Source organism: Amblyomma maculatum, chromosome 7 (genome assembly GCF_055883805.1).
Source record: "Amblyomma maculatum isolate TAMU_Amacu chromosome 7, ASM5588380v1, whole genome shotgun sequence".
Classification (NCBI taxonomy): Eukaryota; Metazoa; Arthropoda; class Arachnida; order Ixodida; family Ixodidae; genus Amblyomma; species Amblyomma maculatum.
In genome coordinates, this window is record NC_139350.1 from 87,386,079 (window position 1) to 87,403,668 (window position 17,590).

Here is a 17,590-nt window from a genome sequence, read left to right on the forward strand (position 1 = left end):
TTTGAGTGCCAAAGAAATTAATACAAGCACCGGCAAATTTAATTCGCGTGCCAACCAATTTAATCCACATGTGGAAAATGAATGCAATAGAGGGCTCCAAAGCACGAAACATGAATTCCAGAAATAAATCGAAATTGAGATCATCTTTCAGACAATGCACCGAATCAGCGAAGCGTCAACATATAGGATAGCCTTCATCAGTATTATGACAAACATTGCCTTGATGTAAGTGTTTTAAACCTAATGTCTCCCAAAAAATAAAATTGCATTTTAAAGACGGCCGCTTCAGTGCTTTTACAAGCCTGTAGTTTGTTATCCACCTACGCCGCTACGATTGCCGCCCAGGCAAATTAAGCACTGCTGTTTGGGTTGTAAGCTCTGCTGTACATAGTTTCAGCCACTTTGATATGTCACAGCCAGACTGAATGCAACGGCGCGCGCTCTCTCTTTCCCTGGTAGTGGCCGTGTAAAATTGAGAAAGCAGTAAAATGAGATATGTTTCTCTGGCTCCATGTATTCTTGCCTGAACCAACTCTGCTTTACGCTAATCCTTCTTTTCTGTTAGTGGTGTTGAATCATTATTAGAAACACATTTCTGCACCGATTGCCATTTCATAAAAACAGCAGGCTGTTGTGTGAAGGCCGAAATGCCATCAGCATGCAGATTCAGTGCATATGACAACCCATAATAAGCAGTGCTTAACCAGCCAATTAGAAGATGACAGTCATATTTATTCACTTGTCATGCGTCTAAACTAAAAGCTGCAAGAAGCATGTCATAAACTGCAGTTTTTCAGCTGCGCGTGGTTCTTGGTTTTTGCAAGATACAAGAACAAAGCGAAATAGTGCGTGCAGATGTGACGCTTAAGCGTCGCATGGTCTGCGAAGTGATCTCAATTTCGATTTATTTCTGGAATTCATGCTTCGTGCTTTAGAGCCCTCTACCGCATTCATTTTCCACATATGAATTAAATCCGCTGGCGCTTGTATTAATTGCATTGGCATTCTGATTAAATTGTTTGGCACTGTCATTATTCGAGTTGGCGTTCGGATTAAATACACTGCCGCTTTTATAAAATGCTTGGCACTAAAATTAAATTACACGGTGTGCAGATTGTATCAGTTGGCGCTCAGATTATTTCCGCTGGCACTAGGATTAAATTCAGAAGGAAAGCCTGTAGAACAAGTCTAGGATGGAGCGCATTTGGCAAGTTCTTGCAGGTCATGACTAGCAGCTTACCGGTATAACTCAGGAGAAAAGTAAATAACAGTTGCATCTTACTAGTACTCATCTATGGGGCTCAAATGTGAAGGCTAATTAAAGGGGTTATACTTAAGTTGAAGTAGATGCACAGAGCTAAGGAATGGAAAATGGTAAGTGTAGCCTAGAGATAGGAAGCATGCAGAGTGGGTCCAAGAAATCAACTCTAAATAATGACATTCTAGTCGAAATCAAAAAGAAATGGTCACAAGCAGGACATGTATTGCAAAGAGAGAATAACCGATGGTCGTTAAGAGTAACAAATTGAATTCCAAATGAAGGCAAGCGTGGCAGGGGGCGGCAGAAAGTCAGGTGGGTGGACGAGGTTAGTAAGTTTTCAGGGGTCAAGTGGTTGCAGCTAGCACAAGACCGGGTTAACTGCAGGATTATGAGAGAAGCCTTCGTTCTGCAGTGGGTATAGTCCAGCTAATGATGATAATGATGATGAGCTATGGACAAAGAAAAAACGTATGGCAACAAAGGGTTCCTTTATCACAGAAAAAACTGAATTAAAAAAAAAATCTTCCCACCAGTTGAACCAAACTTGCAATGACCTCATTAAAATGGCCAGTTTGCCGCTACTCTGAAATTAATGGCCGTGCAGCATAACTTTTGGGATCTGCACTCGCAAAATCAATGCTGACATGTACATTTCACTTGAGAAATCTGTCGCCAACGGTGACACCAGCATTTCATCTCTCCTCTTGAGTATACTCGTAACTCCCTGCCACTCAAAAGAAATATTGCTGACATGTCGTATTGTCTACGAAGAGGCTTCACAAATTCATAAAACATTTAGCGTAAATATATGTGCGGCTCCAACGCCTCAATTCGTCTTTTAATTAAACGTGCTCTTTTCTCTCTGTTTGACCACGTGGAGGGGCAGCTGAACTGTGCATGTGCAAAGGTTATCGCGGCGTGCGATTTGTGCTTGGCACGGCAGAAAGTGTAGATAAAGGGACAGAATGGAAGAATCAGGGGAGTCTGGCGGGAGCCCTGCTTGGGGAGCGATCACGTTGTTAGCTGTTGGCGAGCAGCACGAAGCATCCTGATGTAATGGACTGTGGAGCAGAGCAATACCAGGATGAAGACGGAAGTGTTGCCTCCTGAGCTGGGTTTTTTGCTTGAGTTGCAGCCACGCGAGGAGCAATGTATTTCGTACTGCTTGGAGCCCCTTTTGCCATGTCACATAGGCCATCTTTACACTCCACTATGTTTTGTCTTGCCATGTAAAAGCACTGGCCCCTTACTTTTGTAGCAAAGCATAGTCCTGTCACGAGCCTCGACCACATGCTTCGCATTGCAGCGGCGTGCAGCGTTGTATCTTTGCAAAGTGCTTCTCTGCTGACCCGGAAGTAAACTGACGTATTTATCATCATCATCAGCCAGACTATACCCACTGCAGGGTGAAGGCATTTCTCATGTTTCACCAATTGGTATTTTGGAGCAGAATGGAATTCATGTGAATTTGTGACTAGTAGTCGGGCGAGGCCCTGACTCGCGGACCCATTCTTTAGAAGGCGGGGCCTTCATATTAAACTACAAATAGGTATTTTTAGATCTGCATCATTGTAATCACCATGTTGCTTTGTTGCTTCAGCAGCGAGTCATGGCGAGTCAGTGTGCCAGGTTCATCCATGCTATGATAGATGAAAGAATTCAGGAAATGTTGATGAATTCTGAATCAACAGTTTCTGAATTCCTGACCAAACCAAACCGAATTCTGAATCGGATGAAAGTAACACAGATGAAAAAAGAACCTGGAAGGAAGTGAGGAGCAGTCACAAAAAAAAAAAAAACAAAAAAACTTGGCAGTAAAAGGGTTAATAACAGTGCGCTCTTTGTGATTAGGGTATTGCGGTCTATCGATACAGGTCAACTTCACATTGCCCTAGTTGCCCTTTTAGGGTCATTTGCAAGTACAGTCGTGCCTCGCTAATATGGACACTTTGGTTTCCAACCAAAACTGTCTATAAAGCGAGTCATCCATATTAACGAGTCATGAATAAAAACAAAAAGGATTTTATTGAGAAAAAAGAATTGAAATTATTGACTGCTTTTGTACATAACGGTGTTCACTGGACTCAAGATTTCACAGAACAACGGCAATTTTGAGTGCATTATCCTTGTCATTGTTGTCTTCGAAAAATTGTAGTGCAGTCTGATGTGACCCGCTTACCATGACACGCGTGATGGTGGGCTTTGTGTTGGTCGAACTTTCGAGTACGAACTCCTCACTGGCCGATGAATCAGCATCCGATTCTCTACTCACCGCCACTTCCAAAATTGTCTCTTCACTGAGCAAAGTAGCCACTAAGTAGCTGCTTGAGATTCTCCTGAGGCGAGGAAACAGCTGAGCTGTCGATACTAGTCCCTCACGGCTTGGATTGACTGAGATGGCATTTGCCGCTTGTATTCACAGATTTCTTCGCGCCTACATTAAGCTCTGTTCTTTTGCGTTTAACTCCCGCCATGCCAAAAGCCAGACTCAAGTTGAAAGTTACAGGCTCCTGATGCTTTGCACTTTTTTGCCTAGTTAACCTTTCTGCCTTTCCGTTCTTCTGATTCTTTTTTTTTTTTTTTTTGCCTTGTACTGTTTCTGTAAGGAAGCAAGGGAGTCAAGTTGGCATGCTACTATGCAGAGGGCTATCGAACATCCCATCTTCTTGGCGCCGTTTCTATGTGTTCCTATAAAACAAACACTGCAAGCTGAAGTACAGTTTAGAATGACGGCTAGCCGACTACGAAGAGTTCAAACCTTGTCAATGCCGCATCGTTGACTCAAAGCGAAGCCGACATGCGGACCGCCTGTTGTGCAAACTGGCAGTTCGGCAGCGCAACAGGGACGAAAACCAGAAGCATGAGAGGGAAGCGCGTCCAGGACGGGATGCCCGGTCCCGGTTGCGTGTTCGTACGTCGCCTTTCTTTTGTCGCTCTACTTTGCGAGTGTCTTAACTCTCACCGAAAAGCGGTAACGGCTTCATGGAACACACATTGTGCTTTGGGAAAGAAAACTTCAGTTCCCACCGCCACTGTAGGCACTTGTCTTTCTTCCTGTCATTTCTTTCTTACGCTTTTACCGGCCTCTCTGTACACGTTCAGCAGAATTTATTGCAACCACATGTTGCCGTTTTCCCGACTGCGGCGGCACTTCCGCTGCACCCAGAAATCTCCTGGTTCCCCCCTTTTGGGGTCTTTCTTACGCTGACCCTCGGTTTGCTGTGTACGTTCCTCTCCGCTCTTGCCTTTTGCATTTTTGCCATTTCAGCCAATCAGACCCATTCAAAAGAGACATATGAAACTTAAGTTGGATATGGGCCTGCATAGCTGGAAAAAAAAAAATTGTGGGACACCTCAGCTTTGCAGTTAAGGGTTATGGTGCGATCACGTTTCACACTCACGGACAATGTTTCTCAACTTTTAAATCTTGCTTTTTATTTTTTTTATACACCGATACTTAGAGTCAGCACACATACACTTCCCATTCTGAGCAGTCTGACACCTTTGAGTGGATTTCTCATTTTCTCAATCAATTGATGAATTACAATCTGAACTTAATTTGCCTCATTAAGCAATAGTTTTTCATTCTGAGTATTTGACACCTTTGATCTTGCTTTTCCAATTTTTCATTTTAATTATGTCAATTGATCAATTAACAGGCTCTTCATTATGAGCATTTTGCTGCATTAAAACTCCTTTTTTCAATTATTTCAGATAAATAATGATCAGTTACGCACTAAATATTTTAATTAGCATCATAAAGCAGTTGCTTTTAATTCTGAGCATTTTGACACCTTTGAACCTTCTTTTCTCAACGTTTTCATATCTTATTTCTTAAAACTATCAATTAAATACAGTGATTTCATTTACTCGTGATTGCCTATCACACTCCAATCATTCAACAGAACCAAAATTACCATGATACAATTTTTTTTTACCTAGCCCCAGTTCTTCCAGACACATGGTGTCGACAACTACTATCATGACGCCGATGGCGTTTCAACCAAACGAGCTTTATAAGCTATCACTTAAAAGCTAGCTGCACTTGAATACCTTCCCAGATCATTCTTGTCAACAGATCCAAGCTGTGTAATTTCAATTTCAATTTAAATAAATCATGGCACATTGTGCTACTGACAAACTTTATCCCTTGCTTTCGAGAAAAATATTTTTCCACCTGTGGCCACCATTTTGAATTTGCAGGAGGTAGCATAACCTAGTCCCACAGAAATATTTGCAAACAACAATTTTTTTGATGCATAAATATCAAAATTTTTTCTACATATAAAATACATTGCACTTTTGAATGCAGCAAATTAAACCAACTTAGCGTTTTTTTATGTACAAGTCACAGAAGAAAGGTACAAAAAGATGAAATTTCTAAATTTTTAACAACATAACAAAGACCCTGTGCTTCAAGCCCTGCGTGACCACCCCCGTGCCCTCCGTCTCCAGCTCGTGCCTCATCTGCTTGTGAGTGGATTGCTCTGGTGCGACTTGTCATCGGCTCTACCTCGCTCGTGTCTTGCTTGCCAGTCCGTCAAAATGACTCACTATACAAAGACTCCGCCCCAGTCTTTCCTGCCACCTGGTTGTTGCTTTGACCACGTTCACCTTGACTTGGTTGGACCACCATCTCCGTCTAATGGCTGCCGGCACATTCTGATGATGATTGACCGCTTCACTTGTTGGCTCGAAGCAGTGCCCATTCTGGACATTACTGCGCGAACAGTTGCCAAAGCCTTCGTTTCAGCATGGATTTCCCACTTTGGCTGTTACCACGGATCGTGGCCACCAGTTTGAATGCATCCTCTTCACTTCCCTTACCAGCCTGCTCGGCACTAAACACTGCCGCACCACAGCATGCCATCCTTGTGCCAACGGCATGGTTGAGCGGCTTCATCGTCAGCTCAAGACTGCCCTCATTACTCGCCTAGATTGCGAGCACTGGGCTGGTCACCTTCCTATGGTGTTTCTTGGCCTACGTATCATTTTTCGTCGCGACCTTGGTTGTTCGGTGGCCGAAGTCATCTCGGAGACTTGTTCGTTCCTTCGGCTTCCTCGTCCCAGCCCCTGCAGTATTTTTAACGCCTTTGGGACTGCATTCAACACCTAAACCCAGTCCCACCTCGATCATTAGACCGTCAGATCTTTGTGCACCCAGATCTTGCGTCCTCGACGCATGTTTTTCTAAGGCGAGACACTGTAAAGACGCCTCTTAGCCCCCCCCCTATGATGGCCCGTACCGCGTCCTCAACAAGACCACAAAGTCGGCGACTATCCTGCTGGATGGTCGTGAAGAGGTAGTCTCCTAGATAGCCTTAAACCCAAATACATTGAGACACCTCTCCAGGAGCTCCCCTCGAATGTTAATTGCTCGCTTATTTGTCGACATGCCTGCCGCTGAGGAACCCTCATTCCTGCCCCGTTAGCACGTACATTTCGCCGCTCCGTTTGGTCGGGGAGCCCTGTAGCGCACAGCGCCGCTGTAAAGTGGAGGCGCTAAGATCGGCGTTCACAGCCAGCAAAAGAAGAAAATAAGGTTGAACGACGCGTGCTCAGTGAGCAAGCATGGCACGGGCTGTTCGGTTCGAGAAGCCTGCCACGCTGGTCCTCTTGTTCTGGTGCTCCGCTACAACGCCGTAAATTCCTTACATGCTCTTCACTGCAGGACACTTCTTGCCGGCTGCAAATATACACATAACCAGCACTCCACTGCTTCAATACAATGCTGCTTTAGGCTTGGGCACTGCCAGCTTCGACAATAGAGGAATCTGCTGAAGGCCACGGACACAAAAAAAAAAATTTTAATGAAGCTGTAGTACGGCACAAGGATCAGAATTCCCCGCAAAGTAATTTGAGATGCGGATCAAAAAGCTGCAGAGAAGACTGTTCTTTGCCCGCAGCTGCGAGGAGGGCTATCAAATGCAGGTGCCATATTCGGTTTGAGGTCGAGCACAGAGACTGGCATTCAACAAAAACAGTATGGAGCTCCTATCGGGATGGAGTCTGATGCCGATTTACGACCTGCGGGAAGTCGGCGCAGCCGTGGGCGAGCAGTGCACCACGGGCATACTGGCGGCCCATGACCGGTAGGCGAGCCATGATAATTCGCCCCCTTGTGTTTCCTCGTGACTGCGGCGATGAGGATTTCAACAGAACGAGTCGGATGTACGGCCTGCATGCGGGGTCCGCTCAGCTTAGGGGGTGGCCTTCCTCGCTTTCAGCGGCACCAGGAACAGAGCCCAACAACCCAAGTCCCGACCCCTGCCCTGATTCCTGTGGGTGCGTTCCAATGCTTCGTAGACGTCTACGTAGACGTCTACAGGTTCGCGTATTGGAACGCGTCTACCTGTTTACGCCTAGCGTCACCTCGCGGCATAAAGGTTGAACTAAAAAGTTTTTATAACTATTATAACGCTGTTTTCTTTAAAGATTTACGACAATACAGGTAAAAATCACGTCTTTATCGGTTCGCCGATTTTTTGCAGCAACAATATTACATGTGTAATCGCCACAATGTAGATGGACTATTAATAGGTTAACTTGTAGCAGGCCGACTTCTCACGCAATGAGCATGCTCACGAATTGACGGAAGATAACGTTAGTCCGTTTTTCCTTTTTTATTATACTGATGCTGAAGTGTACATGCTTCTCAGATGTCTCATTCACACAGCTGTAAGAATGAAAACATGCAAAATACTGTAAACTTGAGGCGATTACGGACGAAAGGTGATAACCGGCTACAGCAAACGAAAAACTGCTGTTACACCTGTTGTCTGTAGTCACTAGACGAGGAAACCAAAGACAACAACTTGTTTTAATAATGTACAGGCACAAAAAAATCAATGCGCAACAAGTCGGCATCGTCAGGCGAGTTCGTTCTTCTGAGATTAACTGAAAATCGGCGGAAGAGTTTGCCACGGCTACTACAGCAAGGTAGAAACACACACGTGCGCCGTACAGCAGCCGTCCTGACTCCCGGCGAAGTGCGACGTGTTCGTCGATAACATCAAGACTGAAGCAGACTGAAGAAACTCGTCGTCAAGTTAAAAAAAGAAGACCAACAGCATCCAACGCACACTTTCCTCTTAGCGCGGTAAAAGAATCTGCAGTGCTATATCTCACGACCATAAAGACAGCTGAATTAGCCTCTAGCTAGCGCATACATTGACGTAACAACTCACGTTTGAAAGATCGTTCATATGCATACTCCGGCGTTCGCAAAGAGCGCGACCACCGTACAGCTACTGCAACAACCGCACGCACGACTCGCTCAGCGCGAAACGCGCTCTGTCCGCCATGTTTAGACAGCAAAGTAGTCTGCATCGATGTTGACTTCGGCGAAGCCGTCTTCGCGAGACTGCTTCGCGAGAATTGGAACGCATCCCAAGATGGCGGCTGCTCGCGTAGCCGTCTAAGTAGACGTCTACGAGGGGGTATTGGAACGCACCCATATACATGGGTCTGCTGAAGGACCAGCGACTCCAAAGGGGAAAACGGCACCCAGGTGGGGGTCACGATTAAGGGAGGAGGGTGTGGGAATTTAAGATTCCCCGCGCTTGCACGACACGGCGAACACCCCCTCTGTCTGCCTCACGGGGATACCTCATCTCTCTCCTTCCCCTGAAGCAGTGGCGGAGAGGGCAGAGGCGAGAGAACTGGCGTAGCGTGCCGGGCGGCCCCTCCTTCTCCCTACCCTCTCATATCGATGCACAGCATCTCATCCGGGGAAGACGACGCCGCGACGCCAGAGCGCGCGGATGCTGCTATGACCAAGGATAATAATTGGGTACTCCCAATAAACATCCTAGCCCGGGGCCCGATCCTCGATATTCGCCTTCCCCTGGCGGCGCCATATTGTCTTTCTGATTGGCTCAGAAAAGAGTCACGTGCTTCAAACTTGTGGCGCGAAACCATCAGTTGAGGCAAGCACTTTTAGCGGTTACGTCAAAATGACGTAGCCGTGAAAATTGATTTCAACCGGAGCTATCCTTGTTGCCTGGATGACAAATACGAATGATTTTGGAGTGGAAGCAAAGTTACTGATGGTGGTTTGGAGAACACTTACGCTCGATTAACCAATGTGATGAAAATAATGGCATACTGGGAAGGAGCGGATGCTCAAATTTGATTGGCTGGAGCTATGTCACGTGAAACACGTGATACACAAGCATATTTAGATTACGTCAAATTGACGCGTCATGACGTAACTGACGTGCCGCCATTACCGAAAATGCTGACGTTTGGCCGCCATAATTTCGCCGAGTGGCGAGGTGCCCGAATTATGCTAATGAGACTATGGCGACAGGCAAGCTGATTTATGCAGCCGTTAGCCTACCGTAGTTTCTTAGCTTGTTATTAAAAGTAAAATGATAACTTTATATACACCTTGTATGGCTTTTTAAACGGAATAGAAAGGCAAATTATGAGCGCGTATGAAATAAAGGACGTTTGAGACAATCTCTAATGGGGGCAGAAGCGTGCGGCCGCGTGACGGCGCTAACTGCTTTCTTATTTCAAACCATTTCTTCCCATGGTAAGGAATTATTGGTCTGCGCGGTTATAATAACCCAGCAATGGCGGCGGCCATGGAGGGAGGTACGCTTACGAGTGGTCTTCGTGCCGTTCGTCGTTTGCAAGTAGTGATCGAGGATTTGCTGCAGCACAGCAATGCTGTCAAATTGTCTTGAAAGATAGCTCGTCAGTACAGTCAGATCTGAGGAGTGTAGTGTGGCGGCTTTGCAAGCTCCGAGGCGAGAATTGCCCTGCGCTCGGAGTGTTGAACTGTTGAGCTACTGGTGTTTCGGGTGGAATCGGCAGTGGTGAACGCCTCTTATGTAGGATGGCACGAAATGTATTCGTTCGGCTGAGCAACGAGCTCCTGGAATGTGTCGGGCTTCTCGATGGGTGTCGACCAGCAAGGCAACGCAGTCAATCTGCTGGAAATGCTGCAGCACGTCGAGCATCACAGAGGTAAGCGCAATAGGAAAACCTGCAAAGGTGACTGTTCATACAGCGTCATTCGCATTCAAGTTGTACACAGGCGGGAAATGACTGAAGATTAAAGGAATACTTACAGGACGCATGCGGCGAAAAAAAAAAAAAACTGAGTGTGCTCGTAGTTGTCAAGATTTCTTGGATAATGGTTTCGACGACCGAGAAAGGAAAGACATGTGAAATCGCCTGATATAAGTCGTTCCTTTAGTTGCAAAATAGAAAAAGTTAACCTTCGCACTACAATTTCCGCCACTAACCCGTCTTTACCTGTTACGGAAATGGTTCACTTAGGTATTGCACTGACCATTTCTTGCATTCATAGATTACACTTTACCGCAGCTTAGCTTGCAGCATTGATGATTTTGAATGTTCCTGTGCCATGCGCGTTTGATATTTTATTTGCATATAATTTAGGCACTAAACATTTGCAGGTGATCGTGTGGACCTTGTGCAGCCATTGCAGCACTTCCGATCTGAGTCATCATGTGGGCGAGAAGTCCTGGGGCCATATTCAACATCATTAACCTCTCTGCTAGGCTTGTATAATCTGGGAGGCCACGCCTTGTCCCTGGACGGCCACATCAGATGTGAAGTGCTATGCAGATGGACAGCTCTTTTTGAAGATCGTTACAGCTTGTAGTGTGTGCAGATCACATGACATTTACGCCACCTGCAAATGGTAATCGCAGCAGGAACATCAACAAGTACAAGGAAGAGGACGTGCAACATTTATATTAACTCGGACAGGAACAACTTGATCACCTGCACTTGAGATTTTCACTCGCTGTCATGATTTTGATATATGCCACAAGTGATCAATGTGCACATTCTTACTGCTTCATGTTCGATAGCATACTGCTGAAAAGCCGTCCAAGTCTTAATTTTTTCTGTGGTTTTGGGATATAACCATCTCTTTGGTGTACATTTTGTTGATAGCATGTGCAAGAACCAAGTTCAGCTTTGGGGTGGCGCAGTGGTTACGGCGCTCGACTACTGTTCCCAAAAACGCGGGCGGCGGCTGCTTTTCGATGGAGGCGAAAAGCAAGGCGCCCGTGTGCTGTGCGATATTAGTATACGTTAAAGAACCCCAGGTGGTTTAAATTTCCGGAGCCCTCCACTACGGCGTCTCTCATAGCCTGAGTCACTTTGGGACGTTAAACCCCACAAACCAAACCAAACCTTTCTTTGGTGCTATAATTTTTTGTCTACCATCTGTAGACATACTGAGTGTATTCTACAAGTGCTGTGGCCCTCGCTGAGAGCTGTCATTCTTTGTTGTATACTTTGCTTTTTTGTGTTCTGCTTAAACTCAGTGTGCATTTTATTAAGTGCTTCATGTCAATGAAACGCAGGAAGGTACAAAAACGTTCTCCTTCTACCTCCAGAAGTGCCATTCTGAGTAGGACGTGCGTGCACATATAGTTCACAATTCACTTTGGTGTTTGTGGCAAGCAAGCAGTCTGCGACATACTACTTCAGTGAGAATATTTGACATACGTGTACCCTGGTGGATGTGTCTGCAGTCGTTTACCATAGCAGAGTCCATTTCGTTACACCTATCTTGTGTGCTACTAGGGTGAAACGTGAGGTGCCCACTGTGTTTTTCCACAAACTGCAGAGTGAAGTGAGCTGTGCTTCTTTGTATTTGGTTGCCTTTATGCTTGTTTTCTATTGCTTCCTTCATATGCTGAATGTAGATGAACAGCAATCAACTAGTTTTCCCAAGGATAATTTGTGCATCTATTTGGTGGTCATTGTCTTTCATTGTTGTATGCACGAAAAATGAGGGCCTCGCCAACTTGTCAACCCATTTTGGCAATTTTAGATTCCACTTTTGCAAAATTTGCCATTTTCACTTTTCACTGCAATTACCGATGCTTTTTAGTCATGTTAATCAAGATCCCAGATAACCTGTTTAACCTCTGCATCATTTTTGTGGCTCGGCTATCAATGAACATTTTTGTATTCATTTTTTTTTACAAAGGCAACTATTGACTTCTCTCTTTTGTAACTAGGTGATATTGATGTGCATGTGCACCCACTGGCAAAAGTTCTTGAAGGTGGCTTCGCAGGGGAAAGAATGCATTCATTTGTGTACGAGATAAATTGCTTGACATTTCATGTTACACTATATAACCCATAGTCACAATAATGATGCACGAGCGCAGGAATGAAATAAAATCTTTTTGATAAGATTGTCCTTCATAAGTTTTTGACTGCAGCTCTACGAAATGCTTTGCTCCTTTTGTGCATTGCTACATATCTTGTTCCATAAAATATCTCCCTCCATGATAGCATTGTGTGTAGACCTTCCATACCCCTATTATGAGGCTGCTATCTGGGCCAGTTGCTTCTTGACACATTCTTGCTGCTGCCACATGCCCTCTGGCACTCACATATGTTAAAAGAGGGTTGGTAAAGCTCACATATTCATGCTCTAAGCCACTGAAGCATGGCTTCATCACTCGAGATGTTTATCGAATGATTGCAGCTGTGTATAACTGCTTCATTATTTTTTTTCTGTTATTTGCTTTTGTAGCCTTATCTTCATTGTTCTTTGTGAGCTTTAAATTGAGAATTTTAAGGAAGGGGCAGACATTTTATGCCAATCACTTTCATCTCATTTATGTGGAAGCACTTTCAAGGACACTTTTGTTTCATCATCACTTTTCACCATTTTGTACCATTGTGCTAGTACTGAGTTGTATAACTTTTTGCTCTCATAAGTGACAGCTGCACTAGTTTCACTTACACCTATCCTATTGTCACATTTGTTTTCTACGTTATCTAGTATCCCTATGCTTTCCTATTATATCAGCTTCAGCAATCCTCTCTGCATTTAACCCTCAGAATGTGTTCCATATTTTGCACGTCTGCTATGTGTACAGCCTAAATTTAACACCACAATATATTCTTAAGATTGCATTCAAAAGATAACTTCCTGAAGGTACAATCCTATTGAACACAGTAGACGTCATACTATCCATAAGTGAGCCATTCTTTTTCATGATGTATTGAAGAATTTGTGAACAAAGCGATTTCATTTTATCCTGACCACATTCGTCTGTTGTTTCTGTGGTACAGCCTCTGCCACAGCTACATCTATAACTTGGCTGTTGGCACCGTGGTCAAATGTCTTGCGAGCCAGCAGAGCCTAATGTAGCGTAGATGTTCAGCTATTGGCTTCTTGCTTTTTTTTGATGCAGCAACGTTAAAGCCTCTTTTCTGCACAAAATGTGACGTTGTGAGGGGAAAATCTTGGGCACATTTCAGACAGGTGACATGGCCGAGTACTCAATGTGATGTCTCTGGCTTCACCTTTGAGATGAATGTGTGAGGTGATAAACCTTGCAGGATCTTTGGATAATAAGACAGGCAACCCTTAGGCCATGGAAACGCATCCGTACAGCTTGGTTACAGTGGGCTTTATAGGTATCTAGACAAGTGGTCTTCCACATAATTGGATAACTTACAGGTATACGCTACTGATATGTATCATAGAATAAATACTAGGTGTTAGCAGTAGCAAAGTCGATTCACACGAATGAGAGTCTGCAGACAGGAGCCATAAAAGCTGTTGTGTCATAGCGGTAAATGCTGAGCTTGCGTGTCCCCACAATTGTTTTTAGAGCATGAAGTTTTCAAGTGCTGTGCTGGTTTGCCTAATAGCCGTCACATTGAGTGACTTGCTGAAATAATGCTTAAGGCTTGTCTTCCTGAGACAAACATTTCTGCTTTTTGGTTGACTGCATAAAGGGAGCATTCTAGGTGTGGCAGGCATTTATGCACAGGGTGTGGCAGGCATTTATGCACAGGTAAAATCATTCTTACACACACTATAACTACCTTTGCCCTGTCCATAACAGAATCAGGGAATACTTGCTCTGTCGCAGGTGCCGACTACCATTTAAATGACGAGTTCCATATTTATTTATTTATTTATTTATTTATTTATTTGCAAGTACTGTTAGCCCTTCCGGGCTGTTACAGGGTGGGCAATGTACATTCAAGCAGCACAACAAATTTCCAACTCTTTCTCAAAAGTTTCTAAAGAACAAGTTTTTTCAAATACGCTTCGGTCAAGGTTGTTCCATTCAATTATTGTTTTAGGCAGAAACGAAAATTTAAATACATCAACTCTTGGCACATACGACATCACTTTGATACTGGTAATACTGCGGAACGCATAGCATCCCTTGACTGTAGTTGCAGCCTAGTGGCTTGAGCATTTGGGGACCAGTCCTCAGTGGTGTTGGGTACTCATTGGTAAAACAGTGGGTGCTTGCTTTGCTGGTGCTGGGGTTATCTTGGGCCAAACACTTGGAGAATGGGTTTTTGACCCTATCTTGTGTTCCCTTGCTTTGTATAACTAGTTTCTCTTCTTTGGTCTCCAAGGCCGTGCCACCTTTCAGATATGGCGATGAGCTGTACAAGTACAATACTGTAATTACTTGAATGTGTGACCGCCTTTCATTTTAGGCTGTGTATTGTAGAGTGTGCAGTGCTGTAAATAAATTTTGTTTTGTATATTGTAATTTTCAGTTTTCTTATAAGCAAGGCTTGATGTCAGGTGCATGTAAAAAAAATGCCAAAAAGTACCGAAAGCAAATAATACACCAATTGTTAGTCAACGACGAGCTGTTTAAAGCTACAGGGAATGTGTTGCGTGAGTAGCAGGTCTCTTAAAGTGTGCATGTTTTGCCAAAATAAAGGACAGAAGCTATACTGCAACCTGTTGGAAAAACCATGCATACAAGACACACTAGCTGCAAATCATACGCTCATTTAAACAAGCCATCACGTTTAGTTTTCCAATAATATGCAATCAGAATATCGAAAAAGTAAATTCCATGCTTTATTCCCATATTTATGCCCGTATTCAGGTGAGGTTCATTTGAGCATGTTTTTGAGTCAGAGTGTAGAGAGTGGATGTTAGACAGTCGCACGTTGGACATTATGCATTGCTGGAAGAGCACACAGGGGATGGCAAAGCCAATACAAATCATACAGTATTATCACCTGGCAATAATGACCCTTTGCCAAAAAATCCAGAACACCACCCGATTGCGTTGCTGTCTCTCCTAAAAATAATGTACTGCAGGCCACATCAGCCTTGCAATTCATGTTTCTTTTTGTCTAATATTGTCCCTGTGCATACTTCTGTTTTCCTTTTTTGTTGCTGTTACTTTTTACTTACGGTGTCCTTAAAGTCACGCTTGTTTTCCCCTTTGGCTCCCTTGCTTCACTCAGAGACAGGTTCGGGCTTTGTGTAGCATGTGCACTGGTTAATGTGTGCATGAATGCTACATTCAATGACAATTGCTTCAAGAAAATGGTTTCCATACTGCATCTAGCTCATTGTAATTAGGCATCATATATCATATTCTCTCTTCATGTCTGTTAATTCACTTCCTGAGCGTCAAATAAGAAAAGTGAAGGCATTTCTCTAGCTGACCTCTTCACCCTTCTCTCCTCTGAAGAATCTTGCTGCACTGAAAGAAAGTGCCGGATGCTATTGCAAGTGCAAAACTGGTAAACAATAGCAAAGGAACTAGGCTGTACCTGACAAATTTTGTTTCACTTGTGACATTGTGGAAGAAGCCCGCCCGGAAGATAAAGGCGATGGTCAAACTGCCCGCGACCCGTGCAAACTTGGCCACCTATCATTGTGAAACAACGGACAGGCCGCGACCTCCAGACCATCGCTGGCCAAACAGCGGGGGTGCCCGCTCAGCTATGCTATTACAGTTACGAAACAGAGCAAATACAGGATTGAGTGACCGGAAATTATTATTCCTAACGGAGTGCACGAATGCGCAGCGTAGTTATTCAGAGTTAGTACAAAGAGGAAGGCACGGTGAGACCCCTCTTGGCGAGTGTGCGGCAATCTACCAGAAGCGAACTTTGATCTTTCCAGCATCATTGCGTGATTCGATATAGAGAGAGGAGGAAGGATGGAGGGTGGGTGATAGACCTGCATCAGACGAGCAGTGTTGCTACTTTTATAAAATGTTTTTATGCAACATGCTCAGAAACCAAGGAGAATAATAACGACAGATTGTTTATTTTATTTTAACGAGATAATTAATACATCTGCCACAACACAGTGACACTCTGCATGCGGTGAAATGTGCATACAACGTGCTATGTACGTCTAATTCAGGGCACATTAAATGCCATCAGCGTGAAAGCTAACCTGTTGCTGCCAGTGGGCATCTGCATGGTTACACTTTTTATTGCATTTTCATTGCTGCCAGAAAATCTTATCTGCTTATTTTTGCGGCTGCGTGAAAACGTCCCCGCCGCGATGGCTCAATAAAAAGTGTAACCATGCAGACGCCGGCTCTCTGGCCCGCAGTATGTGCGTAGCCCAGTCACGACGATCGCATTTCGATGGAATTAACACGCCAGCGTGTTAATTCCATCCTAAAGGTGGTCCGTTGTCAGCGCAGGCTAAGATCGCCAGATATATGGCCTAATCGAGCTCTCCACTATGCGTGTTTTCATTACGCCGCTTCACCGGGCCGATATCCGCACGCTACGCCACTGAAGCCGACACGTAGCCGTAACAGACTTAACATGATGGAAACGGTGGGCTGCCGCAGGCAGTTTCCAACGGCAGTGATACCTTGAGAAGGCCAGCGTTGTTGTCGAACAGGTGTGTCTCTTCTCTAGTGGCAACTGCAGCCCGAAAATCTGCTGGGCGCTTCCAATTCTCAGTATTCGTAAACAACTTCTTTATACCCACTAGCTGAGAAGTGAATGTGCAAAGCTCGATCCTGATACTCGCCGATTTCTTTGCGCGACTAAGTCCATAAATGAAACTTACGCACAGCTAACCACATGCACGCATCTCAAGTAAGGCATCGCTCACACTTGACGACCGGCTGTTTGTGGGGTTTGCGTCGAGTACCGCCGTTCGCTCAGCCTATCTGCTGCTGGACGTCCGACAGAGTGTGTACTATGATGCACTGTGGTCGCAACTGCCGTAACTATAATAGTACAGTACAGCCGCAACGTATATGTAAGTATCTCACTATCTCCTCAGCCTTGCCCTGCCGCGCGACGCGTATATGCAGCGTAAACACGGTTCGCACCGACCCTTCAGCTTCTCGGCATCGCAGCGTTGGCATTTTTGTAATCGGCGCCAAGTAGCAGACGACGGCGTTATTTTTTGTCACTTTTTTCCACGTTTTTTTTAAATTTCGTCATCAATTTCTGTTTATACGCGTTTTAGCACCGCCCCAATTTTCCCGTCACGGGTACGTCACAACATGGCCGAAAAGGCGAATGTCGAGGATCGGGCCCCCGGTGGCTGTGCCTCAGTGT

The 17,590-nt window shown here is 44.7% G+C and overlaps 1 long non-coding RNA gene across 1 annotated transcript; it reads left to right on the forward strand.

Moving 5' to 3' along the window:
* Window positions 1–9,846: 9,846 nt before the first annotated feature.
* Window positions 9,847–14,372, forward strand: LOC146183890 (uncharacterized). Its single transcript, XR_014708806.1, has 2 exons — window positions 9,847–10,237; window positions 10,693–14,372. It is a non-coding gene; the product is annotated as an uncharacterized LOC146183890 (long non-coding RNA).
* Window positions 14,373–17,590: the final 3,218 nt, after the last annotated feature.